Source organism: Vanacampus margaritifer, chromosome 6 (genome assembly GCF_051991255.1).
Source record: "Vanacampus margaritifer isolate UIUO_Vmar chromosome 6, RoL_Vmar_1.0, whole genome shotgun sequence".
In the NCBI taxonomy this organism is placed as follows: Eukaryota; Metazoa; Chordata; class Actinopteri; order Syngnathiformes; family Syngnathidae; genus Vanacampus; species Vanacampus margaritifer.
The window spans coordinates 24,669,398-24,694,856 of NC_135437.1; the positions used below are offsets into that span (position 1 = coordinate 24,669,398).

Sequence of the window (25,459 nt, forward strand, 5' to 3'; positions counted from 1 at the left end):
AATGAATACATCAATGTTGGCGTGCGAGAGTCATGTACATTCTTCAAAGTGAAGCTGCAAGTTTTTTTGGTTTGGTTTTATATACTGTGGCAAGACATATCTGTAAAATATATACATAATTGTAAATAAGGAGTGTCAGAGTATGGCAAGTGAGGAGAGACACACTACATCAACTAGAGAGCCACTTGAAAAAAGTGACCCATCCTGAACTGTTCAGGGTATCAGTGTCTTGTTCAAGGACACCACAGCCGTGTGTGCAGGGTCCTTCCTGGTGCTGGGTGATGATTTTTAACCACTTGGCCAGAGTTGACCGTTAGAAATTAGACAGCTACACTGTGCATAGACACAGATAATCATTATTGTAATGAAAGACTAAAGTTGGAGATGTTGGGGATTGAACCTGTGGCCTCATACATGCGAAGCATGCGCTCTACCACTGAGCTATATCCCCTTCAATACGCTGACCAATGTCATTGAATGGCATTGATCCCCCCCCCCCCCACCGAGTCGTGCAGCCATGGTTTTTGATGTGACTGATCAAGAAAATGACAGTATTAGCAACTAGTCAAAAAGAAACACACAGCTGGTACTGATCTCACACATATTTTGCTTTTGAAGCCAAGACTCACCATCAATTCAAAAATAATTTTACAGTCTATAAAAAGTTAAAATGATTTGTTCCCAAATATGCTTTTTATTAGTCGTAATTCTCAATAGAATAAAAAGTGCCATGGACAAGCCAACTACTTGGCATGTAGTTTGGAATTGCTGTGTTTGCATATCACTTGGAAAACTTTGGTTTCCTCACCATCCTAAAATGTTAATAAACAGCCGCCAAATGATTGACATAACATGCACCGGCGCATTTTTTTCAGACGCATACTAATTACTATGCCCCTCCTGCACAGTAGGTGGCGCTATGTACCACAATATGTTGTAATATGAGTCTGGAGAAGAAGAATCTCCCGAGTCCCATCAAGACATTTCATATCAGTGCATCAAGATGACACGTTTTTGGCAATGTCATGAGACATGAGTGACTGTTTAAAATATTTTATATTCAGATAGGTTGTTTTGAACTGACATAAAAAATAAAATAAAAAACCATGAGCTGAATGACAAACAAAGACGTGAAACAGGAAACAGAAGTACGGAGCGGCCTACCAAATTAAAAACAGATTTCAAAATAAGAGATTTACATCACACACAAAACAGCTTGAAAAATACAGTTTAGAACTTACTCACTTAGTATATATGCCCAAACGTTTTTAGTTTAGAAGTGGGGGATTTAATAGCAAGATTTAATAACATTTTATTAAATAATAACATTAGTAGTATCATTATCTGCTTGTAAATAAAGTGCTAGGAGTACCATTTTTTTTTCCATAGGATGTGTGGAAAATTAAACAAGAAAATATGACGATACAAATTTCAAACAATTTGCAAATTTCATTCATGCTAAACACTGTTAATTTTTAATTGTACGAATATCGTTCATTTTGTCCAGCACATTATGAGCAAAAATCTCCTGTGTGCTATAATCCATCCATGCATTGCCTGAACCGCTTACATGTGCTACAATATGTACTTAAATACATTTCAAAATCCGTTTGAAATCAATTGTTTATGAAACATAAGTATTTGGCATAATGTTTGGATACGCATACTAAATATCCTTGGCCCCTCCATTTATAAAAGTCTGGCTGCATTATTCTAACTTGATGACTTCCATAAGCACTTGGGTAACAGTATATCTACTTGGTTTGGAAAAGAGAAAGGAGTTGGAACGTGACTACCCTATAACTATATTTTCTGTCACATCCATTGCAGAACACTCAATGAGCAGGCAGGTGTTGCCGCCAAAAAGCCAAGCAGCTCATGTACTTTTCAAAACTACTTGGAAGAAACCATAACTTCCCATCATAAAAAGCCATCAATTTTGTTCTTGTCTCCTACAAAATATATATATTTTTTCATCTTGCAGAATTCAAGTTTTATTTCTTACATGCGAGTATGGTGACTGATTCCTGCCCTCCCTGAAGCTCAAAAATATAACAGCACACTATTATTATTATTATTATTATTTATTTCATGCTAAAACCTGTCTCATTCAGAAAGGGTATCGTACATACAGTATAGGGAACAATGAAGCCAAAACAATGACAGAATCAAGATAGATAATTGATTAATTTGTACTACATGCATCCCCTTCCTGAGATCCATATATAAAGCAGTACTGAAGATCTGGTCGCAGTGGTTGGAGATATACTGAGCTAAGATCATGCATACCTCTCACCAGCAACCCCCCCCCCCCCCCCCGCGGCGCAGAAACAAAGGAACTTCGAGAGCGCAAGCGGCCACCCCCCCTACAGCCAACGCGGCTCTACTTCTGATAAAAACACCCGCTCAGCCATGACAACATCCAGCTATTAGTTAGACTATTGAATTGTAATTAAAAAGCGTTCAGTCTCTCTGGAGTATGTACTTAAACAAGGTCATTGGTTTGCTGTTACAGTAGATCACCAAAAATCCATAGGGACCCATAAAAAGAGACAATTTGTCTTACCCTTTCCTGCACCAGGTCAGCACTGGCAAGAAGAAAAGTCAGCAATTGGTAGTGTAGTTATTCACAAAGCTGAACCAGAGGCCTACAGTATACTACACAAGGTGCTAGCTAGGCTAATGTATTATAGAAATGGGCAGTTTGGTGTGTAGTGGTGTGGGATCAATTCCCGCAAAGTCCCATTCACAATTGTCCAGTGATTGACTGGAGACAAGTCAACAATGCAGTCTGCCTTCCGCCCTTCGTCAGCTGGCAGAGACTCCAGCTTCCCTGCTGTAAGCTTAAATGAGATAAGTGGGATAGACAACACATGGGTGTGCAGACATGGTGGCATCAGAAGCACAGACAGCTTGGGTCTCAGACGTCTCAGAGTAGTAATGACCAGATCCATACCATCATGAGGGCAGTTAATGACGGCGGATTGTAGAAACACGCTAAAATATATGTGGAAGCAGGCAATGATTTTACTCAACCTATAACTGGTTGATCACATCAGCTGGAATTGTTTTTACTGTTGGATCACTAATAATTCACAAACTGTGTCAATACATTTAAAGGGGAAGTTAACCCCCTAAAAAACGCTCTATGTGCCAACACCAGTCTAAACATGACATTCTGATTAATATTGCATTTGCGGAATATGAATTAAGCAACAAAATTAATGACTTGATCCATCATTGTGGGGGCGGCCATTTTGCCACTTGCTGTCATCTAAAAATGACATCACAAGTTGCTCAGGGGTCAGGTAATGACCAATTACAGCTCCAGGAACCTAGCCAAAAAAAAAATTCATTGGGGTGACCAGGGTGAAACCATGACTCATATAGGGGTGGCCATAAGTTCATACCTGAAATGTCTAAATAAGTGGTTCTGAACCATGCAGCCATACCGTTCGTTCGCATGCCAAAACAGGTGAGCCGTCATTGGTTGAGCAACTGTGATGTCATTTTCAGTCGACAGCAAGTGGCAAAATAGCCACCCCCTGAGATGGGGAAAAAACAAGTGTTTTTTGCTCCTTAGAACATGTTCCACAAATGCCATACTAATCACAATGTCGTTTTTGTACTAGTGGGGGGCGCATGGAACATTTTAATGTAGAGATACGTTTTGGGTTGACTTCCCTCTTTAATGCATTACTTCATTTGAGAAGATGTGTGCTAAATGCCATGAAAGCCCTTCACAGCGAGATTGGATCGCAAGTGCCCCTGATACACAATTAGACAGCCAATTTCATGCAGGATGGCAGTCAGTCTCGATCGTGATTAAGTTTCCGATGTCTAAATAATAAGGCGGCCCTCTTCAGTTATCATGAAGATGCAATACGAAAACATTTCATTCCCTAAATGCAAACATTTAACTGAGCTCAGATGAACATGAATACCAGTCGCGTCTTCTTCAATCCTAAACAGTGTCTTCTCTTTCACAACAACTTTATCGAAAGGTCTTACTAACTAACTCTGCTTCATCTATCCTTCCTTCCTTTCCTCAGTCTTTTCATTGGTCTCTTGAGGTCTCCCTAATTTGTTGGAATTTAGATGTTTCTGGGGTTGGTGAAAGATTCTGGTTGGTGTCTCGGTGGGTAGTCTGGTCTGATGTCTGGTCTGTGCTGGATTTCACTTTCCTTTCTTTGATCCTTCCTCGGGTCTCCTGACAACCTCACGACTCTAGCTGGATTCTGAAGTATTCGGTTTAGGTGAACGGTATGGGATTTTTAATAGGTTTTAGGTGAATTAATGAGTACACACTCACACACACCCGCAGATGCACATACTCACGCACATCCAAAAAACGAAAAAAAAAGAGAAAAAAGACAGAGAGCAATGATGATGACATGTTGAATCGGTAAGATTACCGAATGAACAATACTGAGCTCTCTAAGAAAAAAAGAAGAAAAAAGAAAAAGGTCCCACTAATGTTGTAGCTTTCATCAGGAGCCTAAAGCACTGAGCTCAGCGAGTGACAGAGAGCACACTGGCATTCACGGTCTGCTTTCATTTCATTGCTCGTGTCAAACAAAATGAGTTGAGCAGAGAGGACCCATTACCACCACTCAGCAAAGAAAGCATCAGGGACGAGGAGCATGCATGAATCATTTGAACCAAGGCCAACAGTGGGCCGGAATTTCCTTCCTTCCTATTTCCTCAAAGCTTTGAAAGATATACATAGTATGTTTTGTTTCACCGTTCCAAAACAAAAGCAAGCCTGTTTGTGGATTTGAAGATATTGTAGGAAAATACTCTATTAGTTAAAATAATACTAAATACACATTTAGCAAATTAGTTGCAGGGGTCCATTTCCATTCCATTTCTTAATTGCTAAAAAAAAAAAAAAATGCATTGTTTTCTAAAGAATAAATATGGCTATTAAATGAAGATTCCAGGTATAAGACACGTTTGTTTGCTTACAAGCAAAGAGTCATCATAATAATGTTCTTGTTTTCTGCGTATGCTTTACAATCTCAGTAGTTACTGTATTACACATTTCAAATTAATTTCATTTCACAGCATGTCCTTAAACATTTTAAATTTATAGTCTAATGTACAGTGTGACGATGATGATGATTTTTCTTGAAATGTAATTGTGTGGTTTTGAGTTGTGCATAATTGATACATTTTGTTTATAAATAAATATAGGGCAATATTTCTTATCACAAATATTCATAATTTGCAACTTGTCAAACATACAAGCAAAAGCTGCAGGCAATTTATTGAATAATTACTGCCAACATTTAGTTCATTTCAATTTCATTTAAGTCTGTTTCTTTGTGTGTGTGTTTTTTAAATGCTCAAAACCCCTCTCAAGTCAAACAACAGCCAATGTCATTCTCTTTTACACAAGGCTGCAACTTGTGTGGCGTGAAATTTGCTGTAGGACAACAGCTTTCTTTCATTTCATGACAACAATGAAAGAAAGCTGTTGTCCAAGACGATAATCTGGGTCATTGCCCTCGACTGAAAGAAAGCACCTCATTCAACAACAACAATGCATCTTGAGACAGAAAAGACACATCTCCTATTACGAGGGAAACCTTTGAAAATAAAAAAATATATATGTCAAAAACTAGAATTAATGCTCAAACACACTACAGTCTGTCCGGTGTGAGCCAATACAATTGATTAATCCAAAAAAAATTTTTTTTTATGTTATTTAAATGTAATTAGCAATATGATTGTGATTGTGTTGTGGTTTTCAATAGTGTCAAAAAAAAAAAAAGTGTCAGTTCTGAGTCCAACATAGTGATTACGAAAGCGGATTGATAAATTTGTTTTTCTTTTTGGGGGGAGCTTTGTGTTTTGTGCGTTTTTTTGTTTTGTTTTGTTTTTCTGAATATATTTTTTTCTGTCACCCAAAAAATATTCAGAAAAATGGAGGAAAAATATATTCCGAAAAACAGGAGGAAAATTTACTCAGAAAAATCGAAGAAAAAAAAATTCAGTAAAGCAGGGAGAATTTTTTAAAAAACTGAAAATTACTCCGAACAACAGAAGCTGGTGCTCTGTTTTTTGGAGTATTTTTTTATTTATTTTTTTTTATCTTGAACTCCAAGTGACTTGTTGCACACTCACTAATGGTGGACACTTTCCCGTTATGATTTGTGTATATATGCTTAGGTTTGTTGTTTTGGCTTAGTGTCCTGTCTTGATTGTTTTGTTTTCCTGTTTTTCTGAACATTTTTTCATGACAGAAAAAATATGCATAAAACATCAAACATTCCTATAAAATGCAGGGTTTGGAATTTAAAAAGGTTAAATGAACCGTCAGAGGAAATAAATATCCGCATACGGAGGCATTCTGGCAAACCACCAGAGGTACGTAAACACGTCAGTCATCACACATTTCCTCACGCTGGCGAAACCCTGATCTTTTAATCTAAATGAAAAACATATGCATACTAAAACGGGAGGGGGCATAACGAAAGGCATGTTTTCCATGAGAAGAGGCGCCTCTGTAAAAATAAACTGTTGTGCAGAATTTTTATGTGCAAACACGCACACGCACATTTTACATACATTTATAAGTGTAAATGAAGCTACTAAATGCATCGCCATGACCAAAATTTGGCAGGAAGTTCGGCAATCAGCAACTTGGCTGAAGGAATGGCGTAAAGCTGTACTAATCCATTCATTATTTTAGTAATGTATTCACGATAATAGATTATTTTTATGCATTTTTACAATATAGACAGGGGTGGACATTTTTTTTTTTTCGCGTGGTTCTCAAATGAGCAACAGAGGTTGTTTGGTACAGATTTTTTTTCCCTACCTACCAACCTCATAGATGAACTTCACTGCACATCCGACCCGTCTCTGCAGCCTTTAGAAGGTCAAAATAAAAAGTCAAGTATGCGCTGCAGTTATTTTGATGAGCATGTGTGTCCGCAGTGCTACTGAACAAGCGCAATGACTTGTCTTTATTGTTGCCGATTTAGTGACTTTTTCGATCATTCTAGCAACTATTAAAAAAAAAACATAAAATCAGTAGCTGACTGTGGTCTTCATAGTCTCTTAGCAATATTCGTTCTTGCAAAGTGGAAGGTAGCGAGGAATTTGCCCTGGTTGTGCTCACGATGTCAGCACACTTGAAAAATATAATGACAAATTTTGACAATGTAGACTTTTTTTTGTTAATTAAATAGTGATTTAATGTTACTACATACACACATATATATATATATACACACACACACACATATACATATATATATATATATATATATATATATACATACATACATACATACATACATATACACATATATATATACACATATATATATACACACATATATATATATACACACATATAAAAATCAATAAATCATAACAATATAATTTTTTTTATACTTGCCTGTTTTTTTTCCACAATGGCAGTTCTTCTAAAAAACAGCCCGGTGTGTCAACGCACCAAATTCTATATTCCCATGCCTCTGAGACGGCAATGAAGGAAATGTGTCAGTAAACACAATTTATAACGTATCAGGTTTACAGTATATCAAAAATAATTAAAAAAAATCATGATCTATAATAGGAGTCAATGTGACCAAAATGGGCCATTTGATAAAGAAAAACTCTCTCTCCCATTTGCAATAATTTCCAAATTACCTCATTGGTGCCGTTTTGAACATCTCCATGTTTTAATAATCATCTTGAAATTTCAGCTCCCTAGTGTATTTTTGTCCATGCTTTCTCAGGCAATTGCACAATGTTTATATGCAGAAATGTTATTTTTGAAAAACTGCTATGTCAAGTGTTTCTGTTAAAAGTCATAGTGGCAAGTAGTTTAGGAGTATCATTATGTGATATGTTTACAAATTGACACTAAGCATAAAGTGGATGAAACCATTTTGGTTTATGAAACTGTATATATTCACCACAGAAATTCTAATATTATTTTATCTGTAAATTTATTAGTTTCTTTGCATATCTAGAACATTTTTAATAATAGTAGTGGTAGTCCCAATTACTCACACATCCAACTTTTTTGACATCTCCCATACGCTTTTTAAATACTGTTATAGCCATGTTAAAAGTTATTTTTAGTGTATGTCGCGGGCCGCTAAAAATGGTGGGTGGGCCACAAATGACCCCCAGGCTGTAGTTTGAACACCACTGCGTTAAAAGTGTGGGAGACTATTTTAAAAATGTACTTTATTTTTTTACTCTTTTGCAATAGTAGAAAAAAATTGTCTTTTTTGTTTTGTTTTGTTTTTCCCCCGTGGAAATGATGGTTCACTGGGAAGTCTTTTGACTTCTTACCTAACTTGGTTGGATCATCCACGTTAAAACAACATATGTAAGCAGTTAAGGCAGAGAGTAGTAATGTAAAGCAGGAAGGGTCATATTTCGAAAGTTCACTTGAGGGCTCAGGCCGAGAAACAGCATACTCAACTCACAAAGGTGCTTTTGACTAGCGTGTTGGCATGGCGCTGGTGGAGAACGAGCTCTGCCTGCCCGATGAGGCTCGCTTAAGTGCGATTTATCGCAGCAGGTTCAAGGCAGGATGCAAATGACTCTCTCTGACGCTTTCACGTTGTTGCTGCTGCTGATGGCAGAAATGTACAGTAAGTAGTAGCTCAGTTTTATTTGGCGGCTTCTGACCATCCATCATCCTCTGGATCACACACCAGAAGTTTTTAAAAAAGGTGTCAAGTCCGGAGACACACCTTAGCTGCAAAATGAAAAATCCTCAGCGTTTGGAAACATTGCCAAAAGGCAGCAGGACAATTGATTCATGTGTTTTTTTATGTGCCTCATTCCAGCTCCCGGAGATTATCACAGATTTTCCGCCAAATTGCACACTAGGTGCAAGACATTGTGGCTCGTGGAATAGAATGGAATTTAACAGACAGTGGGATGGAATGCCTGATTTAAGGAACATTTTCAACTGTCTCTTTATTTATTTATTTTTTTTTATGTGTGTGTGCGCGGTTCAAGTGCAGTGCAACCTCTTACAGATTGTTTGCGAGAAACACAATCTTATTATACTGACAGACAGGACCTCTCACATTTATACAACGGTGCTCAATGCACTAAAAACATTGTGGTTGTGTAATTCTTGGCAAAAACGTTTCGCTAAGTGAGCACGTCAAGCAAAACACTTCGCTCTGAGTCTCAAAGTACGAGTACTTTTCAGTACGCTTAAATAGTTACCGATATCAAGTACCAATACCACTAATACTTTTGTTATCAGAAAAAGAAAATAAGGATACTTTTTTTTTTTTTTTAAAGACCTATCCCAATAAAAGCATTTTCTTTAAAATTGCATGAAATTAATGGTAATTTACTGTTCTTATTTCTGGTTCCTGATTTTAAAACAGCGTTAAGAGGGCAGCCAATAGTGGTATCGGCCATCATCACTCGAACCGATACCTTGAAACTAGGCCTGGTATCGGCCTGATACCTGCAGTATCAGTACTTGTCCATCCCCAATATAAAGTGGATTGTACTATATGTAATGGACTATATTGCTGCTGCTGCTTTAGAATGTCCCTTTCACTTGTGGAAAAATATGATTTTGATAATGAAAATGTGATTATTATTTTTTTACTTACAATCTACATGTATACCTCACATTGGCTAAAGTCACTACAAAAAAAACAAAAAACATATTTTGTCTTGACTAAAAGGTGAGGCTGAAGTTATACTATAGGAGACCACAGACCAATGGGCAATCAAACGTGACAAGCTGTGCTATCTGTTAATATTGTTGTGCACAAAAACATGAGTTTCAACATTGAAAGTACAAAATACATTGGTGTCACTTTAAGTTGTTTTATGTTTGTTTTTGGCATGCCCACTCGGAAAAACAACAGTGACAATAGCATTCTGAGGAGAGTTGAAAAGCTGTGCCAGTCACACACATGCACTAACGTGTAATCATAATAAATACAGTCAATCATTTCCTTCTGCAGCACTAATTATTGCGGACACAAAGGGAAGAAAATAATCATATTCGTACTCCTCAATGGAATGTATGTTTAAGTAATATCATATATAAACAGACAACGTGCTAATTATTATTATGTATTATAAATAACAAGAATAGCATTAACAACAGCCACAATTGCTGCTGGTTTTTTCCTTGTTGTTCCCTCCCATGTTTTGGTTCATGTTTTGTTTTATCTTGTAATTTGGAAGATTGCTTTTTTTTCATAGAAATTTAATTGCTTTTTTTTTGGATTGAACCTCTGCCTCCTCACCTTGTCTTCTCGCATTTGGGTCCCCAAGCTTCCCCTTCCTGACAGAAATAAAAAAAAAAAGGAATTTAATTTCTATGAAAAAAAAGCGATCTTCGAAGTTACAAGACAAAACAAATCATAAAACAAAACATGGGAGGGAACAGCAAGGAAAAAACGAGCAGCATGACATGGGGAAAAACAATGAACCAACACAGACAGAGGGGAGACAGCAGACTAAATACACACTAACGACACACAAGACACACCTGGGCAAGACACAAGTGGCTGAGGGCACTGATTGGATAACACGAGGAAGGGCAGGATCACACTTAACAAGACAAGGAAGACACACAAGGAAAACAGATCCAAACATGACAACAAGGAAGTTTTTTTTTTAACACATGTAATGATAAAAGCCGAATTTGATATAGTGCTAGTGGTACAAATTAAAATTGTATTGTCATATTCTGTTTATACTAACTGTATACAATCTGAAGACATGTCAAACTAGCCTGGAGCAGGATAATAAGACATTATACTGCTCCTAACCAAATGGTTTACAATATTTGAATCAATCATTTTCCATGCGGACAGACATTTTATGGTATGTTTTGGGTGGTTTACAATCATCACCAAGCCCTCAAATGGAGATATAGTATATAAGTATAGGATTTAACGTAAGTAACCCATTTGTCTGAATCTTGGCCAAAGCAAAAATCCCTAAAGACTGCAGTGAGTTCCAAAAGTAATTAGACAATGACGAAACTTTTCCAGAGCTTTTGGAAATAAAATAAAATAATCACGCAATCAATATATTATTAAAGAACATTATTACAAAGAGCATTTTTGACTTGACTTTGCCTTTAATAATATTAATTAGGGATGTCAAATTATCACGGTAATTAGAATCAATTAATTACAGTCAAATTTAGAGTGTTTTGTTTTTTAAATCATGTTAATCTAATTTACAATCTTTAACTTTACAGTTTATGTATGCTGATTAGATACATTTTTTTAATGCATTCGGCTTTTTGTGCTTGGTTTGTTTGGCGGTGGATAATAATGGTCAATCAAACGCTGAAGCGGACACTGATTGGCTGTCATTGTGTGCGGCCTAACCTGATAGGCTCCTATCAACTGTGTTGCTCTCAACCAAAGTTAGAGTGACTGGTCACTTCATTGATAGTGAGTGGAACCTCAACTCATTTTGCACTGACTGTCACGAAAACCAAAATCAGGCATTTTGTTGATAAATGTTCTCAAGGTGACAGACGACTGGGTAATTGAAAACAACCACACACCATACCAGGGTTTCCCCCAGTGCTTTATAGGCCTGCAAGACCACCAAGCTTTTCTTGAAACCTGACCCCCATGTGCACTCGAACAACGAATATGATTCACCGCATGACGTTAATCGTCAGTATACTCAATGCTGACTAGCATGAGAACCCTCCCATATCAGCACATGCAATGCTCCTATTCTCCATAGAAGCATCACAGTCTGCCTCGATAGCAATGGATTTGCTGATATACAAGCCAAATCCCACAAGATTGAAAGCCATTTCAAACAAAGCCCTATGAGAACCACAGAACTTCACTAGCAACAAATAGCAATTGAAAAAAAAAAAAAGAGTGAGCAACTTACAATAATGTCTTGAAATTGAAAATAACTCGTTTTCTCAGCAGTTTTTATGTGACATAAAAAATAGATTAATTAGATGCATTAATTACTGACCATACATATAATTAATCTCGTATTGACAGTACCAATACCAAACAAGAGTTTCGCATTCTAAGTTGAACCTAAGCTTGATGTTTGGTCCTCTTGACAGAGCCCACAGCCTGGAAAAAAGAGAGAGAAAAATCCAGAAAGAAAAAAAGAGAGAGAAATCCAACAATAACTTCCAACAATCGACATAAATAAACATCGACCCATTTGTTTGTTGAAAAATTCCCACAGCTAAATGGGCTGAAAGGAGCATCATCCAAACCTAGTTCGGCCACAAGTTGCGTGTACCAAGAAACTGGGACTTTTAAACATTTCCACAAATTGTCTGGAACCCAATTAGTGTGCACAGTTGGAAACTTTTGTTTTATTTTTTTTTTTGGGGGGGGGTTAGTTGTGGTATGGATATGAACGGGAAAAAAAAAGTATTTCAACTCAACTGCCGTCTTGCAAGAAACATATGCAGAAACATTTTGGGTCAGAGAGATTATATCGCCAGGATTGTGTGAGAATGAATAATAGCGCTATCTATTTTATTTGTTTATTTATTTGACATTGTTTGTTAGCTCCTCAGGAAATGAATTTTCCAAACATTGTTATTGTAGAAAATATGCTGGAACAGAATTATATATTTTTGCTCCATAATGCTAATAGCACAACAGGCGGTGAGAAGGCGATCATTTATTTAAATAATGAATACTGACAGCTTTTTATGCTTCTCATTTATATGCTTGTTCTGTTTGCGGCAGTGCTAGAGTTTTGTTTTTTCGTTGGCTCTTCGCAATGCTGAGAAATATTTGGCAGCAAATGTTTCTAATTCCTATTTTAAGTAGTAGAACATTTAGTTTATTTTAATTATGGATGATTATTAATACAGTTGAAATCATATGTAGTCAACATTTTCACAAAGTAAGAAAGTTTCAATTAACTCGTCAGCGTCACGTCCTCGTTCAGATGATATTTTTGCTTTGACCCGCAATCACAAATTTAAGCACTGTATGGTGGTAGTGAGCTCAACTACTTAGCTATGTTGTGTATTTAAAACGAATGTCTTACAAAATGTGGACTTACATTAATGCCAACAAACAATACAAAATACATATGTGGTGATGTTATAACACTTGACATCCAAAGGTTGTCTTTGGAAAATAGACGTACAAGTGCTGCCAATATTGCTGCAGAGGTTGAAAGGGTGGAGGGTAGAGGTTGACGTCCCGTACTAGTCCCGGACCATAGCAAAAAATAAATAAATAATAAATACAAATCCTGTCCCATCCCGCTCCTAGTGATGACTCCATCATGCTCCATTTCAGAATGACTCCCACAATTTGTGGGTCGTGTAGTTCTTTTAGCTAACATTAGTGCGTACGCCTATGGAAAGAAAAATGGCTGCGTATCCGTCCAAGATTTTTTTTTTCCCTTCAATCTCGCTCCCTTCTGCTCCCGGGAACTTTTTATTCTGTACCATCCCAATCCCGTGATTTAAGGTAAAGTTTCTTAAAAAAAATTAAAAAAATACCACCCTGCAGTGGGGGGGGGGGGGGTCAGCCTGTTAGTGCTCAGACCAAATTGGTCTGCATGGCTAACATCCTAAGAGGTTGGACAATGTTAGAAGGACAATGCACAAGAAAGCCTGCAAACAGTTTGCTGAAGACAACTGGAGTAAGGACATGGATTACCTGTGGTCTGATGAGACTAGGGATGCACGATAATATTGGCGGCTGATAATTATCGGCAATTAATCGACCATTATGACGTCAAACAGATGAAAACTGAAATTTGCCGATAATAATACACTTGCCACGTTGGTCCATCTGTTGTGGTTGTGGCTGACGTTGTAGCCAACTCCTCAACCCCTCCCTTCTCCTACAGTGGTGTACATGTTTGTGACGTCATAATGCGCGCGACCTCTTCTTCACATTTCACACTACAGACCATGCATCATGGCAACGTGGCCCGTTTGGGCGTTCTTTACGGTGTCTCCAAAAAATGCGCTGCAAAAGTTCCACGGGAAGGGAAAAAGGCGTCAAACTTCTGATAAGTCACATTCAAATTCGCCATCGTGAGGATTTATGGAAGCAATATGAAGACGCCTGTTCTGCTAAAGCGAAACCCAGCAGTGTTTGCAAGTTTGACAGAAAAGACCCGAGGGCAACAGCACTTGGCGACAAAATTTTCCAATTTATTACGGTTGACCAGCCTTTATCATTAGTTGAAGACGTTGGATTTTGCTTGTTAATGCAACACGTTGAGCGAGCCGCCGCTACTTTTCCGATACATGCCTACCTGAACTGTATAATACGCTTGCCACACACATCCACAAACTGCGAACGAAGAACGACGCTAATTATACCAGTTTGACAACGGATATTTGGACGTCAGACGCGAGTCAAGCCAGTATGCTAAGCATGACGGCGCAGTGGATAGATGAGGATTTTAATTTGCAAAAAGCTATCCTTCATTCACAAGAGCTCCCCGGGGCGGGTCACACACTTCACAAGCAATCTGTGAGGCTTTTGAGAAGATGTTCCAGCGGTGGGACATAACAAAAGAGAAGGTACATGTTGTCCTGAGGGACAATGCTAGAAACATGATTAAAGCAATGGAATTGTGTGGCGTTTCAAGTCTGGGCCGCATGGCAAAAGGAGTGCATCTGAAAGCTGGTTGGCCACTTTAAACATTTACAGGTCGCTACTTCAGCTCTCACTGATTTAAAGAAACAACTAGGGTTGAATCCCACCAGGTTACAACAAGACGTTCTAACCAGGTGGAATAGCACTTTTTAAATGCTTCAGAGCCTGATACAGCAAAAGTGAGCGCTAGCTGCATATGGAGTAGACAACAAATTGAGCCTACACCAGTGGACACTGATTGAAAATATGATAACCATTCTTAAGCCCTGTGAACAACTGACAAGAGACATCAGCAAGGCTACAGCTACAACAGCAGATGTTATCCCAGCCATCCAAGCACTAAAGGGACTCTTAAACAAGCCTGGCTACTGACCATGGTGTGAAGACTTCAAAGACCACTCTGTCGGATGCACTGAAGACACGATTTGATCACATTGATGCAGACCCCCGGTATGTGTTGGCCACAATCTTGGATGCCAGACATAAGGATCGCTACTTAACTACAGCAACTAAAGGAAATGCCAAGAAAATACTTCTGGAAAACATGAAGCTCCAACCACTGTGTGATTCACCCGGTAAGACTTTTTTTTTATTTCCCTGTGAATTTCATGTTTTTTGTTTATTTATTATTGACACTGATTATTGCAATAAATACTACTCTTTGTGGCAGATATGACCCAGACTGTGCCAGAAGCGGAGAAGACTGTGACTAATGGACAAAAGTTCTCTCCTGGACATGTCTGCTCAATTTGTAGAAGAAAATATGGTTGGAGCAAGACAGCCAGAAAAAATGAATGTGGAAGTGCAGATAAACATTAAAAAAAAAAAACTCGTAATTTATCAACCTTTATTACAGAGTTTTATATACTTTTGTCTTGTTTTAGTTGCAGGCATATCTGTCCAAAGCCACACTTATCATTCAAGTTTCATCCATGACACCATTAGACTACTTTTTTGATTGTTCATTTGCACTTTATTTTTTGGAACCCTGAGATCTCTTTATGTTGCACTTTATTTATTTTTTTAAACTCTGATCTCTTTATGTTTTATTACTGAACTGAATTTATTGCCTTTCTAAAGGGGGCAGGCACTCTTATATTTTGCTATATTTTTCCGTCAGGGATTTGACTTATGTATTTTGCAAATACAGTCAAGGATTTAACTTAACTTGTTGTTAAAGTTAAAAGGCAATGCCAAAATGTTATGGGCTTAGTTCTATTGGCCTTTTTTTTTGTTTGTTGCATTTTTAAAACATGACTGTTTTGTTGAGTTACAGGTTGTCTTTGAAGCTGAGCTAGCTATAAAAGTCAGCTTCATGGTGCTTTGCACAATGTATTTGTACAAGTTAGACTTATAGTAGTACTCGAAAGTATATTTGTATTCAAGTTAATTTTGCAAACACTTATCGACTTACTTAACGGTTATCGACTTTTTTCAAATTATTGGTTTATCGGTATCGGTTAAAAATAGCATTATCGTGCATCCCTAGATGAGACCAAGATAAATTTATTTTGCTAGACTGTGTCAAGTATGTGTAGCGTCAACCAGAGGAGGATTAAAAAGACAAATGTGTCTTGCCTACAGTCAAGCATGGTGGTGGGAGTGTCATAGTCTGGGACTGCATGAGTGCATTGGGGAGCTGCAGTTCATTGAAGGAGCCATGAATGAATGCAAACATGTACTGTAGTGTGGCATACTGCAGCAGAGATTGATCACCTCTTTGCCTGATAATTATTATATATCAAGATAACAACTGCCTTGCTAAAGTGGCCAAGCATGCCTCCAGACCTAAACCTTATTGAACATCCTAAAACAGAAGGTGGAGTAAGGTCTTGAATACCCGCCAGGTCCGTGAAAATCTATTGATACTTTGGACATTTTAACTTGGGGGTATATTCACTTTTGCAGGCAAGGTTTAACTGGTAATGGCTGTAGTTTATTTTGAGGCAACAAAACATTTACAGTGTTATATAAGGTGTATCGTGACTACTTTTTTAATCTTACTTTTGTCTACACTCTAAAAAGAGAATTGCTGAACTAAATTAAGATTACTAATTGAATTGATGACTAACTTAATAAAATGGCTTCAATTGGTAACACGATTGAATTAAAGTAAGTGAAATAAAAGTAAATTAACTGAATATATTAAGTTTCATTAATTATTAGTTACTGAAACTTAATATATTCACATTGGATTAATTTATTTCAAGTAAATAAATTTAATATATTCACTTTGGATTAATTTAACTCAATTGTGTGTTACCAATTGAAGCCATTTTTTTTTAAGTCAGTCAACAATTCAATTTGTAAAAATTCTATTTTTAGAGTGTAGGTGTCATTTCTTCAGCGTTCATGGGACACTATGAAAAGACAATTGAATATCTCTAGAAATGTGAGTGGTCTACTCATTTTTTGTGAGATACTGTATAATGTCTGCATGCATTAAGCTGAGGAAGACTTGCAGAGCATGTAATAGTAGTAAATTATTCTGAGTTTTATAGAAGTGAAATTTAACACCTACTTGGAATGAAATATAACAACTTCAAACAAAACAGTGAAAGCCACTGCTGATTCCACGGGCCCCAATATCGTTACATGATTAATGGACTGACTTCTTACTAGTTCTGCAGTGATACAAACAGAAATGCTTGAAAAGCAACAAAGGTCATTCCACCTCTACATGAAATTATGTTGGCCGGAAACAGTGGATCAAATGGTTGTCATTTCTGTTTTGGTGAGAAGCTACATTTTCATAGCCAAGCAAGCAACAGAATCTAAACACAAAATGTGTAGCTACAGTAGGAGTAGGCAGTTAACATTAGCCAACTAAATCCACCTTTTTGGCAGTTAAAAGATGTAATGATGAATGTGTACAGCAAAAATTATGCAATATTCAAATAAAAGTTAATGCTGTTGGTACCACAATGAATTGACCAGTCTATAGGCATGATGAAATGTACAAGTTTAGCAGTGAACTGCAATGTTTCCATTTCTCTCTTGACATTGTACTCACTGAAAGTGAAAAGGACGTCTGCACTTTCAACTCATCCCTCTCTTCACGATACATTCAAAGACGCTCGGAAATATTACTTAGCAAAACAAAACATAATGTGTATCAAACAACAATATACTGTACATAACACAATTCGCAACAATATGAGTATTAGTAGGCTATAAAATAATTGTAATTGCAGTAATGTTATTTTTTTCATTATACAGTAGAGCCCAGGGTTTTAATTTTGATTTTTCAGGTCTGCACAATAGATGTTCTCAAAATTACATTACAGTACTGTAGGTTGTCTTTTTGTCCCTTTAGCTTTGCTACTAGACAAGAAAATAGTTTGATGCTTTTCACAACATGAATTTAAGAAATAAATACCGTTGTTCATTCGCTATATAGTTGCTTTGTTATTAAATAAAAATCCTGCTTTATGTCTCAGGATATTAACCGGCTGAAAAAACAAAAATTGCTTCACAAAATTAGAAATTTACTCCTCAAATTAAGTCATTGGTTCGGAAAACTGCTCCGTAATAATTCTGAGCCTTGTGTGCACATCAACGAACAGTAATCGCTGGATATTGGTCGTTTGGTCGACAACCGCCGCCGCACCACATGGGTTGAATTTTGTCCAGACTAACCGGGCTTAGCAAATTTTCTTGAAGGGAAACCCTGAAGCTGCCAATATTTTGTCAATTAAAAACAGAGGTGGGAGTAAGTCACAAGTAAGTCTCAAGTCTTTGCCATCAAGTCGCGAGTGAAGTCCCAACTCAAGACTGACAAGTCTCAAGAAATTCACAAGCTGTACACTTTGAGTTTCAAGTCCTTCCAAGTCATTTTAACAACATCGTAGATTATATTATTTTGGGTGACCACCAAAAGTAGGAGTCAGGGACTCAGGGAGTGAAGCCAGAGTGGTGCAACAGATTGCCGTGTTTACAATGTGTTAGCAGTGACTTTACAGTTTTATTAAATACGCAGCTAGCAACGATAATTAGCTGATAAACAACTGACCTTAGCTTACTTACTGTTGTTTGTGCAACTCCAGATGTTGAATGAAGTTTGAAATTGTTGCCTCTCCGTCAGTGACCTAATCTTGGACATTCTGCTATAAATTTTTTGCTGACCACCTCATAGTTTTTCTACCCAAACAACTAGTGGTGCAACGGATGACAAAAGTCACGGAATTGATTGTTGGAAAAAAAAAATAAAAAAAATCTAATAAAATCAGATAAATACAACTTTGTCTTAATTTATTTTATAATATGCTTTTGCCCATTCAATATTTAAAATATATATAAAATTAAAATGTCTAATATGGCCATTAGTGTTTAGGAACACAACTTTAAGTGCAATATAAGGCAAGATATAATTATTTTATACATGGGCAATATATAAAATAACAAGCTTATGTTACTTATATTGCACTTGAAGCTTTGTTCTTAAAATCCAAATGGCCGTATTAGACATTTTGAATGTTTTTTGTTTTGTTTTTTTAAAGCTAGTGTTTTATCAAATAGATATAAATAAAGGCAAAGTTCTATTTATTTTTAATAATGAAAAATACATCAAAGTGCAATTTAAGGCATATTCTCTTAGTTTAAACAGGGAGAGTGGATTACACAGTAGCATAGGTCCACAATATTTAAAACTATCAGAAAAGCAAGTGACCCAAGCATAAGCTGCCAAACTACTGCTAGGCACTCGAATATGCTAACGCTAACAGTTAGCCACTAGCCGGAGACTTGTACCGTATCATGCAATGACAGGAGAATTAACTTGCGGTTTCTTCGCGTCCTAAATTAGCTATTTAATATACTTTCGGGGTGGCATTATGATAATGGTGGTAGAAAATATGTAATTTCAATAAAAACGGCGATAATGCAAGCCAAGTAGTCAATGTATTCGCGCCACAATGCAGACAGACTTTAAAGTAAAATCCACCAAGGCTGTTGCATTGGTGTCAATGTATTATTTGGTCAGCTTTATTTTGAAGTTTGCTTTAGTGTAGGCGGTGTGTGTTTGCGGCTTCCCTGACATGTCTGAATGACTGCGCTGTTCCAACCCAGCTCGCACACACGCACAACATGCATTTCATTATTTCAGTTTTGGTGGAAGAAGAAAGTCTTTTCAAGTCAAAAAGCTCAAATCCAAGTGAAGTCAAAAGTCATTGTTGTTAAAGTCCAAGAAGTCGAGTTGCAAGTCCTTTAACATTTTGTCAAGTCGAGTCTAAAATCGTCAAATTCAAATTCATTCCAAGTCACATGACTCGAGTCCACTCCTCTGGTTGAAACTAATCAAAAAAAAGGAATTATAATACCAACATATAGAAAATATTACCTTGTTACCTAGTGTGGTGAGTTTGTTGTTTTGGCTGAGATACGTTCCTCACAAAATGTCTACAATCTTTCTGAAAAGTTTTGACAGGGGTTGGCATCTCATCACATCACTTGGAAGGAACCAGAGAGCTCGCTCTTCGACAAATCTGGCAAAATGCACAAAATGAGCCAGCCGACGATTGATTTGTTGATTTATTAATTATTCAATTTTGCTTCTTCCACACAAGTATGTGAAGATGTAAAGTCAATGAGTCTTGAGCCATACGGCCTCATACAGTCTAACACCACAAACATAGCTTCTTCCTGTTACCGATTGGCCCACAAGTATGTGATTAAACCTTCGGGTGGGGACGAGAGAGGAGTAAATGTTGATACAGCAGCACAGCTCGTCTATTGTGTGGCCCTGCAGAGTGAGCGGATGTTGGTGCGCCCCGCTCCCAGAGAATAGGAACTTTCAGGAAGGGCCAGAACACAGAGCCGAGCTCTCCAGCGTGTGACAGCGACACATTGCTGCTTTTGTTTGCCACGGAGAATCAGCCAGTGCTTCCCACAGGAAAAACTCTCCACAAACAAAACTTACAATTGTTATGGAATCAAAGTGGTCAAGTACACAAAAAGGACCGCCATGTTTTATATCACTGTCCTTTTACGGTTTTATTTTAAAAATTGATACTGCTCTGAGGAAACCAAGGGCAAGTATCTTAAGGCTTGGACCACATTTATTGCTGCACATCATGTACAAGGCAAATACATAACTAAGAGAGTTTGAGAATACTGATTGTAGACGACGTAGGGACCGGTGGCGTTTGACTGTGTGTGTTGTTCAAATGACACATTGCTATTGCTTCACAGTTGCACTTTGTTTATTCTCACTCAGTAGTGACAAAGTCAGCATAAAACAAATCATCTAGTCAAAATGTGGCCATGCAGTGACTCTCTTCCGAGCAGATCAACCACAAATTAGGGGAGAAGTAAAGATGCACGCCTAAATATATGCAGTAAGGGTGCACACTGAAATAAATGTTCCACATTTCAGAGAACACATTTAAACTTGTTGATTTTGTATAATAAAAATACAAAATAAAGTAATCTATAATGCAAGAAGCACAAACCGCCACCAACATTTAAACAATTGCACCACCAGTTAAATCTATTTGCAAGGTCCTCAAGGATGTTAACAGGGTTCAGCAAATTACACATTTGGGAAATTTCTTGTTCCATGATCACAAAATATAACAGCTAAACGTCAATCTCGCAAAAAACTGTAGACAAAGTCATATTCAAGCAAATAATTCCACAAACTGACAAGACATTGTGAGTGAAGCCCTCTTTCGGATGCAATATTAATATCACATAAATGGATATGAATTCCCTCAAATATATTACAAAAATTCCAAAATGGGGTGAATGAGTGCAAAACCCGTACCCGAGTCACATGAGCAAAGAGCAGTTGTTTAGATATGCACAGAGAGAAGGCATACTGGCTACATCCATTCAGAAAATGAAAACACTGATTACCTCCAATGATGAAATCTTATTTTCATCACTGTTTACTTGTTTTAGGGGATTAAATAGTAAACTGGCTTCTACGTATTATTTCAATAGGAAACTGCACTGTCCTTGGAAGAACACCAGAAAATAGGTCATTTCATTAAGCTCTATGTGAGTAAGGCATTTTTTGCATTGAATAATAAACAAAACAAAATTATTTAAAAAAAGATAGAGAACGTGCAGTATTAGAACTCAAAAAAATGCAAAACTATTACTAAAGATATTATTTCATCTATCAACTTTTGCTGCATCAGCATCTTTTTTTTTTTTTGTTAAATTAACAAATCTAAAATGTTTTGGGAGGAAAGAAATCAGTGAGTAGGACATATCCGTCATTCACTGCTTGTCGCTGACTGGGACCATCAGAGGAAATGAAGTACCCAACCCACTATCAGTCAGGTCTTTGCATTCATCCACCTCACTTCCTCTCAGGGGTCAGAGTTTAGAACTCATTCACATTTTATCTTTGTGATGTCTGATCACAAAAACCACGGGAGTCCGTAGTATAATTGAGTGATGAGGAAATTTACTGCGTCCTACTTAGTATCATGCAGTGTACTCTCTGCAAAGTGCAATCACGAATACTTATCATGCCACTCTACTCTGTTATAGGCCTACGTGCATCCAAATATTATGGGCATGCATCCTGTCAAATTAGCGTAATAGCCTGCCATTATCGGGTTTAAGTGTCAGGAGAACCTGAATTTGCATGACAATTCCGTGTCTCATCCGTCTGTCATAATCAGAAATATAAGATTGATGACGGGGAAAAAAACGTGGTGACGGTAAAAGAATTTCAAAGCTGAATTGAGAGTTTAAAACAAACAGCAGGAACTCACCTTTCACAAGTTTGTCGTCACAACAACCTGTCAGACGGCACAACCTCGCAGCTCCAAAACAAACTTTCCAGTCGCAGTTTTTTTTCTCCTCTGCTTCTGATTCTGGCTTCCAGGCAGTCCCAGTCGCAGCCGCTGGGATGACAATCCTTCTTATGGCTGGCAACTTGGGGTGTCTTCTTTACTTTCAGGGTGTACTCTCTCTGGTGATGATGAAAGTTGCTGTACAGTATTTGAGAGTTTGGACGAGCAGGAAATGAAGTGGAGGAACAATAAGCTCTTACTGACTCCTAGAGGCGCGCCGGGGAGGGGGGTTGTATTTTATTGCTGTAGGGGGAAACTGACGGCATTAGACTTGGCTGCATTAAAAGTTTAGGGGTAGAAAATATACTGTATTTGCATTATAATAAAATACTGTATACTTTGATTTATGTGAGTCTTGAGCGAAATGTTGAAAATGACTTTTAGTGACAAACAGAATGTTGGGGATTTGTATTATATATTTTATTAAAGTTATAATTCCTATGCAAATATTTAAAAAAAAAAAGTGTAATACAGGTTGATATTCAACACATTATTTATAATTTAAATAAATACATTACAACACTCAATACGCTTAGAAAGGCGTAATAAGAGTATGTGGCCTTGGTAGCCAAACCAAAGTTATTTTTAAACAGATATTTAGATTCAGTATCTTTAGATACATTTTGTTTGCACAGAAGTCATTTTTTAACACAATACTCAATACAATATTTAATTTGGTAAATTGAGCAGCATGGTGGTCGATTTATTTATGGTCCTACCACATTTGAAAAACTGTCCATTGGTGTAAATGTGAGTGTGAATAATTGTCCGAGTGCACCCTGTAATCGACTGGCGACCTGTCCAGGGTCCAAAGTCAGGTGGAATGGGCTCCAGTTTACGCGTGACCTTGAAAAGGAAAAACACTATAGCAAATTTCCCCAATCCTGGTCTTCAAGGACCAGAGTCCTACAGGTTTTAGATGTTTCCGTCTTCCAACACCTCATTATAAAGCTCAGGATATTTATCAAGCTTCTGCAGAGCTTGCCAATGAGCTGGTTATACGAATCAGGTGTGTTGGTGGACGGAAACATCTAAAACCTGCAGGATTCCGGCCGTCATGTCCAACTTATGGATGCCATCATTTTGTAAGAAGATAATAATAATAATAAATAGATAAAAAGCTGGAATTCAGTATATATACACAAGTACTTTGCTGTTGCATTAAACTTCTGACTGAATGAAATATTCAATATGGTAAATTCCACAGCACAGTGGTCTGCACGTCTGCTTCACAGGTTGAATCTTGAGAGGTTCAAGACTTCGTGTGGGGTCCCATTGTGTAAAGTTTACATGTTGTCTGCAGTACCCCCACATTCCAAAAACATGCATATTGGATCCTTTAAACTATACTTAGTTGTGAATGCGAGTTCGAAAGATTGTTTGTCGATATGTGCCCTGAAATTGGCGGTAGCGACCAGTTCAGGGTTCCCCCTCCCCCAGCCCAAAGCCAGCTGTGAGAAGCTCCAGTTGCTCCTGTGACCCAAATGTGGATAAGTGCAAGAGAAAATGGATGGACGGATTGGGTAAAATTGTTCATATACTGTAGTCGGGCTTGTTTCTCTATTATTACTCTCATCATTCATGACATTCAGTAACATTTATAGGAAGCATTAAATTTAACGCGCGATTGCCTTGTAATTAGCTAAATATGGATGTCGACTAAAGAAATAATGATGCTGGTGGTAAACCATTTTTAATTCAAAAGATGTGGGTGTTGCGTTATGATCTTTGTTGAAAGTAATTGAGAGTCCATATAGTGCCATTCAATATAATAAACATTTAGAGGCACCATCTGATTTATCATGTTACAGCTTTTGTAATTAACTAAATATAATTAGTGAAACCATCAACGGTTTTATATGGTATTATAATTTAGTAAGTGTTACTTCCGAAGGATAGATAATTTTTTTTTTTTTTTTTTTTTGAGTGTCGTAAACATCAATTATTTAAACATGTTGGGGTTGTTCCTGTTCATTATTTATATTTGAGATAACATAGTATATTAGATTGTTATGGAAACGCATGGTTTCATTAACAGTTACATTAAATTTAACATGTATATTACTGGTATGTTATATTGCAGCTGCTTGTTTTTTCCGGGGGTCATTTCAAACATGTATACATTAATAAAGGAACAAACTGTTATTCTAAGTACACTTGTGGGGGAAAAACACAATATCATTAAAAAATAAAGAGAGAAAGTAAATCAGTGCTCAACTTAGTCACTAGTAATAAATTAGCCATACAATAGGCTGCATGTTCGAAAAAGGAACATATTTATTTTATATTTCTTTAAACTTGTCAATGTTTAGACATTTTTGTATTGGTCAGTATTCAGTCTATTCCAAATGTTCACTCCGCATTCAGATACACAAAAACTTTTCATTCTTGTCCATGAGTACTTTAAATTGTGTATTCCCTCAGATTATAGCCACACTTCTCAACGAAAATGTTTTGACATTTTAAGCACACAAATAGGTTCTTCACGATGACATCAAAGAAGAATGCTGGTCCTCCTTCCTGCCATTTGTCATACGAAGCAGGAGCAGAAAATTAACAAACGTTAGATATTCGTCTAACGTCATGTAACGTTACCTCCATATGAATTAACCGTGGTAACACCGGAATCTTTTGCTGTTATACTTGCAAATGTAATCTATTGCAGAATTCTCTCTCTACCCCAGTCATGTCAAACGTACAATCTGTGAGCCAGAACCAGCCCTTCATGGGGTCCAATCTGCCCGTGGGGAATCACTCGGGATAGCAGGCATTATCTGCAATTTGTCAATAAACAAAAGAGACTGAATTTAGCATCAGCCTAATAACACTCCCATTGATTCTAGTAGAGAGAAGGTAGATGCATGTGGACGTGACCTCTAAATTTCTGACAACAGGGGAATAATTTGATTGTGATTTGGCCATTACTCTCTGCGGGAGTGGTATGTGCATGATGAGAGAGTTGCCATTGAGGAGCATAAGGGGCTAATGACTTAATAGCCAGTGTTGGATGAACCTGGATGGCTGCCAAATAGACCTGCACTAATTACAGCA

The 25,459-nt window shown here is 37.3% G+C and overlaps 1 protein-coding gene across 5 annotated transcripts in view; it reads right to left on the reverse strand.

The window, feature by feature from the left end:
- tspan9a (tetraspanin 9a) overlaps window positions 1–22,539 on the reverse strand; it is a 228,580-nt gene extending 206,041 nt beyond the window's left edge. For 2 of the 5 annotated variants that reach the window (XM_077567374.1, XM_077567373.1), the window contains exons 1-2: window positions 22,328–22,539; window positions 10,263–10,300 (exon numbers count right to left, since the gene is read on the reverse strand). The gene's annotated coding sequence lies outside the window, so the exon portion shown is untranslated. Of the gene's footprint in view, window positions 1–2,566; window positions 2,598–10,262; window positions 10,301–22,327 lie in introns of those variants that run through there. The other 3 variants (XM_077567376.1, XM_077567377.1, XM_077567375.1) reach the window with 2 other exon arrangements.
- Between the last annotated feature and the right edge of the window lie 2,920 nt (window positions 22,540–25,459).